Below are 8,271 nucleotides of genomic sequence, written 5' to 3'. Positions count from 1 at the left end.
TAAGTTTATTTAACTTCTCCAAGGCTGAGCCTCCCATCCATCCATCCGTGGCTTACTTCCCACAGTTAAACCTCCCCTCAGGCATCTCTCCCACGACAGCGACAGGTTTACACTGTGAGGTAAACTAGAGTACTGTCTTCTTGCTGTTCTCAAGGACACAGTGTTCCCTCCTTATCACAGTCCTGGGGGACAGCCTGACCTCAAGACTTTGGAGGACAGTTGGAAACAAGCATACATGGGTCTGAAATGGGGGAGGGGAGCCCCATTTTCCTGGGACAGCCTCTCAGTGAACTCAAACAGCACATGACAATTTACCAATGTAATGTACACGTCACTGCCCTACAGTCCCAGACAAGGGGCTCCATCAGGGACGTCACTGCCCTACACAGTCCCAGACAAGGGGCTCCATCAGGGACACCACTGCTGATGGCTTTGTTTCCCTGATCCTAGCTTTGGGGGGCAGGGAAGGAGAGCTGGCCTTCGAAGGAGTAAAGACTCTCCTTTCTGACTTCTCGGGGCCCCAGGGTGAGAATTCCTTTGGCAGAAAATACAGGTCATACCTTCTTAAAGCTCCCCAGCTTCTTTGTAGCACCACTATAATTACTACTCAAAATAATAATTACCGTTTTCTCTTTGAATGGTGCTTTGAAGCAGCAAGATCCTTCGGGGGCAGGGATGTGGTTTGGTTCATCACTGGGTTTCTGGCCCCCGGCATTAGGAGGTTCAGATTATGTTTATTGGACAAATGGATGATGGATGAGCTGAGCAGGTGAACTTGGGAGAAAAGGGGGTAGGGAAAGAGCAATGTGAGCAAGGTTGATTCTGTCAGTCGGTGCCTCAGCCTGAGCTTTTTTTTTTTTTTCTGAGACAGGGTTTCTCAGGTTTTCTGAGATAGCCCTGGCTGTACTGGAACTCACTCTATAGACCAGGCTGGCCTCGAACTCAGAAATCCACCTGCCTCTGCCTCCCAAGTGCTGGGATTAAAGGCGTGTGCCACCACTGCCCGGCCTGGAAGAAATTCTTAAAGGTTTCCAGTCTAGTTGGCCTATTTCTACAAAGCCTATTTCTACAAAGAGACCTAACATGAGCTCATGCTTCCCTAGCATGAGCAGTGGGGAAGAAGCATTGAGACATGAGCCTGTGGGAACATCTCAAATTCCTGGAGCTGGACGGAAAGGCTACTGTGACTTGCCCAGAGTGCCTGCTCGGGAACTCAAGTCCTCTGGATGGGCAGTTTACACTCTTGTCGGCTGAGCCAGAATCTCTCCAGCCCCAGCCTTGACCTTGTAGTCCTTCTGTCTCTATCTCCCTTCCCAGTGTAGTGCTGTGACTATGGCACTAGGCATGCAGTACCCTGAGCCTCCATCATAATACAAAATGGATGAGGTGACACGTGTGTAATCCTAGCACTGAGGGGGCAGACAGGAGAATTAGCAGCTCAAGGTCACCTTCAATCTGGGCTCCTAAAACCCTGTTTCAAAATACAAAACAAAACCAAAAGCTGGGCAGTGGTGGGGCACACCTTTAATCCCAGCACTTGGGAGGCAGAGGCAGGCAGATTTTTGAGTTCAAGGCCAGCCTGGTGTACAGAGTGAGTTTCAGTACAGCCAGGGCTATAAAAACAAAACAACACACACACACACACAAACACAACCCCACAAAAAAATGGAGGACAGGGAGATGGCTTAGCAGTTAAGAGTCATGGATGCTCTTACAGAGAACCCAGGTTCAGCTCTCAGCCACCTGTAACTCCAGTTCCAAGGGCTCTAACACCCTCTTCTGGCCTTGTCAGTCACTTGACAATGTACATGGTATACATACATATATTCAGGCAAATACCTGTATACATACAAGTAACAACAAAAGCACTTAAGAATAAAACAAAAATTTAGCAAAATGAAATACTCTGCCAATTTTATTTCTTAGAAAAGAGCTATAACCACACATTAATGTACTTATCTTGCAGACCTATGAAACATGTGTCCTTGGACTCAGTATGTAGCCAAGGATGTCCCTGAATTTCTAATCCTTCTCCCTCCACCTCCAGAGCTCTGGGATTACCTGCACATATGCACTATACCTGGTGCATGAAGTGCCAGGGGTCTGACCCAGGACTCTGTGCACACCAGGCAAGTGTTCTTTCAACTGATCAACGTGCCATTCTCAAGCCCTTCAAGTAGCTTTTCTCCATGTCAGAAATATTGGAGTGGCAAGGGCCTCCTGTGCCTCCAGTCTTGCATCACCCTAAAGGACTCAGTGGTGGCTTTCCCTGTTTCAGCCCCTCCTCTCCCTCTCCCACCCACCTTCACATCTAGAAGGATCTGAGAGTAAAGACTCAACCACCTCTCTTTTTTTTTTTTTTTTTTTTTTTTGAGACAGGGTTTCTCTGTGTAGCCCGGGCTGTCCTGGAACTCAGAAATCTGCCTTCCTCTGCCTCCCAAGTGCTGGGATTAAAGGTGTGCGCCACCACCCCTGGCTCCCCCTCACTTTTATAAAGACCTGCACAACTTCACTAGCTGCAGACATGCATGAAAGTACAAGGTCAGATTGAAGCCACAACAGGAACATTTTATGATGCATGACAAGTATTGTCCAGAACACACACCTTTGAAAAATAACACCTGCCACCACAAGAAGAAAAAGGGATGGAAGTGTTTTCTAGAACCATTTAGAGTCTACAGATGAATTCTTCCTAGATTCTGAGAATAGCCCGTTCCCAGAATGGAAAATTTTATCAACTTTTCCAGTTTGTTTCTATCTCGTTACCTTTGTCTGGACATTTTATCATTGCTGAAGCACGGTTCATCTCAACTGAATGGAAATCTAAGGGCTCGACATTTCCTTATCGAGGAAATTAAGCTCTCTAGTTAAGAGGGCTTGAATCTAAGGAAGAAATGCAGATGAGTCCTCAAGGGTTTTGGGGTTCTATATGTGGGCAGTCTGCGGGTGATACTCAGGTTGTCAGGACTGTTAGCCACTGAGTTATCTTGCCAGTCCCCAATACAATCTTTTATCTACTTATTTACATTTACATGTTTAAATTGTAGGTGAAGAGCATGTATGCCACCAGGTGTGTACATCAGAGGACAATCTGTGGGAGTTGGCTCCCTCCTTTTACCATTTGGGTCCTGGAGATTGAACTCAGGTCATCTGGCTTGGTGGTGGGCACCTTTACTCAGTGAACCATTCTTTGAGTCACTGATGCAATTTTCAGAGAAGAGAAAGTGAAGGGTATAGATGATGTAATCTCACCCAGTCTTTCTTATTATTCATGTTGAGCCTGAACAAGATTTTGTACTGTGTTTTAGTATTTGGGGCGAGAGGATCCCCCAAGGTCAGTGCTAAAATGCAGGTTCTGGGGGGTGAAGAGAAGGCTCAGAAGTTAAGAGCATTTGCTGCTTTTCCAGAGGACCCACATTTGATTTCCAGCACCCATGACAGGAGGCTCACAATCACCTGTTAGCTCTAGCTCTAAAGGATCTAATGTATCTGTGGGCATATACATGGTACTCACTCAAAATGCCAGCGGGTGCTCACACATACACATACATTAAAAACAGTAAAGCAAATCTTAAAAAAATTACAGATCTGACCTTGTCAGTCTAAAAAGAAACCTGGGATTCCACATTTCTCATAGGCTTGTGAATGATGCCAATATTGCATGCCTGAGACACCCCCTCCCCTTGAGATAAGGACCCACACTCTCTCACAGGAAGAGAAGGAAAGACTAAAAAAAAAAAACCAAAATATTTGCATCTCCTGATGAAAACTCAAAAAATGTTTGCTAGTTTTAGTAATGATAGTTTGTAAAGGATGAATGCATGCGTGTGCATGCGTGACCAGGGGACCCTTAAGGCGATTGATTGTACTTCGACAGCTGCAGGCCTCTGCTACTGGCAGCTGTTCCCATCACTCTGTGGGAGAGGGCATCCCCTGGAGGATGAAGGTCTATGAAGGGCTCTGTGGTATGGGCTGCCCCTCAGAAATCTGTACCCTGGAATTCCTGTGAGCATAGTGACTCTGGAGGCTGAGGCACACTGCCTGTCACTTAACCCTGAGCCAGGTTTGAGATGTTTGGTGATAGAAACGTAGGCAGGCGAAAGCAGCTAAATGCCAGTATGAATTTTCATGGGAATTTGGAGACAAGGCTCAGGGAGGAAGAGTTAAAATAAGCCAACAGGAATGCCAGGGAGCCTTAGGGGCACCTGAGGCTTTTGTTCCTGGAAGGGCTGGGAAGAAACATCTATCTGTTTCTTCTCTGCACAATCTCATTTGTTTCTTCTACAGACAGGCTCATCCCACACACTGAGAGACAAGGTTGTTTCCTGCTACAGAGCTTGTCAAGCTCTGCCACCCACCTCAGGACTCAGTATTATTTAAAGATTTGATTTTTTTTCCAAAGGTTTATTTATTATACACTTATAGCTGTCTTCAGATGCACCAGAAGAGGGCATCAGATCTCATTACAGGTGATTGTGAACCACCATGTGGGATTTGCATTCAGGACCTTTGGAAGAGCAGTCGCTGCTCTTTCCTGTTGAGCCATCTCACCAGCCCAAAGATTTGATTTTTAATTATGTATATACCTGTGTGTCTGTATGTGTGGGTTTGTGCATGTGAGTGTAGGTGCCTGCAGAGATCAGAAGGGGCAGTTTGAACTCCTGAAGCTGGAGTTACAGGTGGCTGAGAGCTCTACTATGTGGCTACTAAGGAACCAAATTTGGGGATTTGGAAGAGTAGCAAGCACTCTTAACCTCTGAGCCATCCCTTCATCACCAAGATGTTTATTTCTTGATCATGTAACAATCTCAGGTTGGGGCTGGAAGCTTGTCTCTCTACAAACACTGATTCACAAACCCAGGTTTTCTCTGGCTTTACCTGTTTTCTCTGGCCCATGTTATATCCTGCAAAGGCAAAAGAATGCCAGGCAGGCATATTTGTTTCCTAAGCTCATTGGCTTGGAAGTAGCCTATGACATTTCTGCTCCATCTTATTGGTCAGAACCAAACACCAAGCCACACTTGCCTAGAGGAAAAGTATAATCCTTGGGTGTGAAGAGACACCAGGGAATAATTTGACATAGTTGCATGTAAAAGAAGAGCCGGTCCTAGCAATCACCGAGCTATGTGTGGAAAACTGTTATGATTAAGATCGATTACCAAACTGGAGGGATGGCTCAGCAGCTCAGAGTACTTGTTCCTCTTGCAGGGGGCCTAACAGCTATGTTGGGCACCTTAAAAGCACCCATAGCCAGGCGGTGGTGGCGCATGCCTTTAATCCCAGCACTTGGGAGGCAGAGGCAGGTGGATTTTTGAGTTCGAGGCCAGCCTGCTTTACAGAGTGAGTTCCAGGACAGCCAGGGCTATACAGAGAAACCCTGTCTGGAAAAACAAACAAAAACAACAACAACAACAACAAAAGCACCTGTAACTCTAGCTCCAAGGGAATCTAATACCACTGGCCTCTTTGGGTAACTGCATTCATGTGCATACATTGGCATACATGCATACCCATAAATTAAAATAAAATTTTAAAAAATGTAAAAAAAGATTGATGACCAATTTGAGAGGATATAGATGGATCTAGACAAACCTCCAAGCATACTGTGGGAGATTATCTAGATTTTGGTTAACTGAGATGGGAAGACCCACATTACCTATGGATGGCAGGCACTGTTCCATGGGCTGGGGTTTCTGGAGAGCTAAGCACCAGCATTCACCCGTCTGTTTCCTGACTGTGGTTGCAATGCCATGATGGATGGGATCTTCAAACTGTGAGTTCATGTAAATCCTTTCTCCCTTAAGTGGCTCTGGCCAGATATATATGCAGCAAAGAGAGAATTAACTTATTACCGAATTAGCCTAGGATTGGCCTCGTGGGTAATATTGTTTGCTTTAAATTGAAATGGGGAAGAGTCAGCAAGCTCATAAAATTCATATGGGTCACAGAACTCAGAGAATTACAATATCCAATCATTATGCCCAGGAAAATAGCGCAGGGAGTAGAGTGTACTTGCTGCCAAGCTTGACAACTGAGGTTAGACTCCCAGGAACCACATGATAGAAGAGAACCAACCAGCTCCCATTAGCTGTTCTCTGACCTTACACGCGCCACACACACACACACACACACACACACACACACAGAGTTCCGTGCATGACCCAGAAATGGAAAAACTAATCCCACACAAAAAGTGACTTGAGGATAGCTGGCTGGAGTTAGGTGAGGAGTACACTCTGAGCATCAGGGTGGAGTAATAGTGTGAAGGGAGATGAGGAGATGGGAGGGGCAAAAACCATAAAGTTTGGAGAGACAAGAGAAAGCCTGGGGTTTCCAGAGCTTTTGTTCCTTGTAGCTGTTACTGAAAGTGGCACAAAGCTGTTCCCCTCAGGGTTTCATGGGTACTAGATGAACGTGCATCCCCTGACCCTCTGAGGCTCACCATGGAGGAAATGTTTAATCTTCAGATTACTTGGTTTAACATTCTAAGAATTCTTCTTTGTGGCCCAGGACTCAGGATGGGACAATAACTAACTTAACCGTGTTTACTGCTGCCAGTTTGCTTTTTAGTTTTGTTAGCTTTGAGCCAGGAAAGAATAGTTAATTATTTTTTACTGTCCTCCGTTTACTCTTTAGCTTTGCGATCATTTTAATGCCCCTGCCGTGGGCTCGCCTTTAGCCTTTTGATCAGTTACAAGCAGCCTGTGATCTTTATCACCAGTTGAAAGGTCCTGGCTGGTTTATCTTTAATCCAAAGACGGAAGTCCAGTGCTTGAACCTGCATTACAGGCAGTTTGGACATTTTCCATTACAGGGCTTGGCATAGGCCTCCTCTTGAATTTTCTACCTCTCTACACATCCTAACAGACCAGCAGCAAGGACCGGGTGGTGCTTCTGGAGCATCTTGCTAAGGATCGGGTTATGCTTTCCATTTTCTTAGCTTGTCCTCAAGGTGTCATGTATCTTTTTGCCTCCGAGCTTTGCTTCTTTAGGCTTGCTCCGGGCTTTCTCTGGTGCAGGAGTTTGTTTAAAAAGTCCATCCCTAGCCGGGCGATGGTGGCGCACGCCTTTAATCCCAGCACTTGGGAGGCAGAGGCAGGCGGATTTCTGAGTTCGAGGCCAGCCTGGTCTACAGAGTGAGTTCCAGGACAGCCAGGGCTACAGAGAAACCTTGTCTTGGAAAAAAAAAAAAAAAACCAAAAAAAAAAAAAAGTCCATCCCTTACTTAGTCCAAGTAACAGCAGCACCTGACGTCTGCTTTAGTAGTTACATGATGATGATACCATTTGTCTCAGAGAAGCTGACACTGACTTTCAAGTTTCAAATCGTGCCTTGGAAGCAGAGGGTCCTTTCATTCCTTTTCTTCATCTTCAGCATCCTCCAAACTGTGACGGATCTTTCTTCTAGGAGGCAGTAATAAGTCACAGAGAAACACTTAATTTGGAGGCCGACTCTGAAAAGTTCGAGGTCATTCTTGCTGTCTCTTACTAAGGTAATGTGACCTCTGGTTCTCTGCAAAACTGAGGCCGATCTCAAGATGAGGTCGTCCCAAAAAGCAACCCGCACAGGAGGCGCGAGCGGAAGCGGCGGGGAAAGTTGCATTTTGGGGAAAAAAAAAATCCCAGATCTCGGGAACCGAATTTTCTCTTGAGACCGGCGTTGGCCTGGAAGCGCCCCGGGGCGGAAGGGGTTACGACGATAGAGACTACAGGAGGACTGGAGTAGTGGGAGCGTCGCCGCGGGCGGCTCACCACGCAGGCGCGAGCGGCGAGGTTGGGTTGGGGGCCGCCCCGACACCCGGAAGTGTGCGCCTAACGGGTCGAGCCCAGCCTTCTGTCCTGGGAGGGGGGCGGGGCCCGAGCCCCTCGGAGCGAGGCGCCATAGAGCAGAACGGAGGACTTGGGTCCTAGATCATTCCGGAAGTGGCGTCCCGAGGCGCCTCTCCGTACCATAGAGCCGGAGGGGCTGGCGGTCAGGGGTCCCGGAGCTCCTCTGCCTAGAGAGGCGAGGTAGCGGTGGCGGCCTGGGAGGGGGAGGAGAGGGAGAGGCGCGAGCGGAAGCGGCCGGGAAGGTCACTTCCGGCCTGGGCGCCCGTCCCCCTGACCCCAGGGTCTGAGTCGCCGCTGCCGCCGCTGCCACCATCCGCGAGGCAGGCGAGAGGAAGAGTGCGGTGTGACGGCCCCGGGGCCGAGGAGGTGAGGGCGGCCGCGGGCTCAGGGGGGCGTGCGCCGAGTGGCTGGGATGAGAGCGCGTCGGGAAGCTGGGCTTCGG

General features: G+C 47.8%; 1 protein-coding gene across 4 annotated transcripts in view; it reads left to right on the top strand.

Annotated features, from left to right (window-relative positions):
- Positions 1-7,805: 7,805 nt before the first annotated feature.
- The window catches only part of Znf787 (zinc finger protein 787), a 25,565-nt gene continuing 25,099 nt past the window's right edge, over positions 7,806-8,271 (top strand). For 2 of the 4 annotated variants that reach the window (XM_031385284.1, XM_031385285.1), the window contains exon 1: positions 7,806-8,195. The gene's annotated coding sequence lies outside the window, so the exon portion shown is untranslated. The remainder of the gene's footprint in view (positions 8,196-8,271) is intronic. The other 2 variants (XM_031385280.1, XM_031385279.1) reach the window with 2 other exon arrangements.

This window comes from Mastomys coucha, unplaced genomic scaffold (genome assembly GCF_008632895.1).
Source record: "Mastomys coucha isolate ucsf_1 unplaced genomic scaffold, UCSF_Mcou_1 pScaffold21, whole genome shotgun sequence".
Lineage (NCBI taxonomy): Eukaryota > Metazoa > Chordata > Mammalia > Rodentia > Muridae > Mastomys > Mastomys coucha.
Note: the sequence above shows the minus strand (reverse complement) of the source record. Positions and strands in the feature narration are given on the sequence as shown.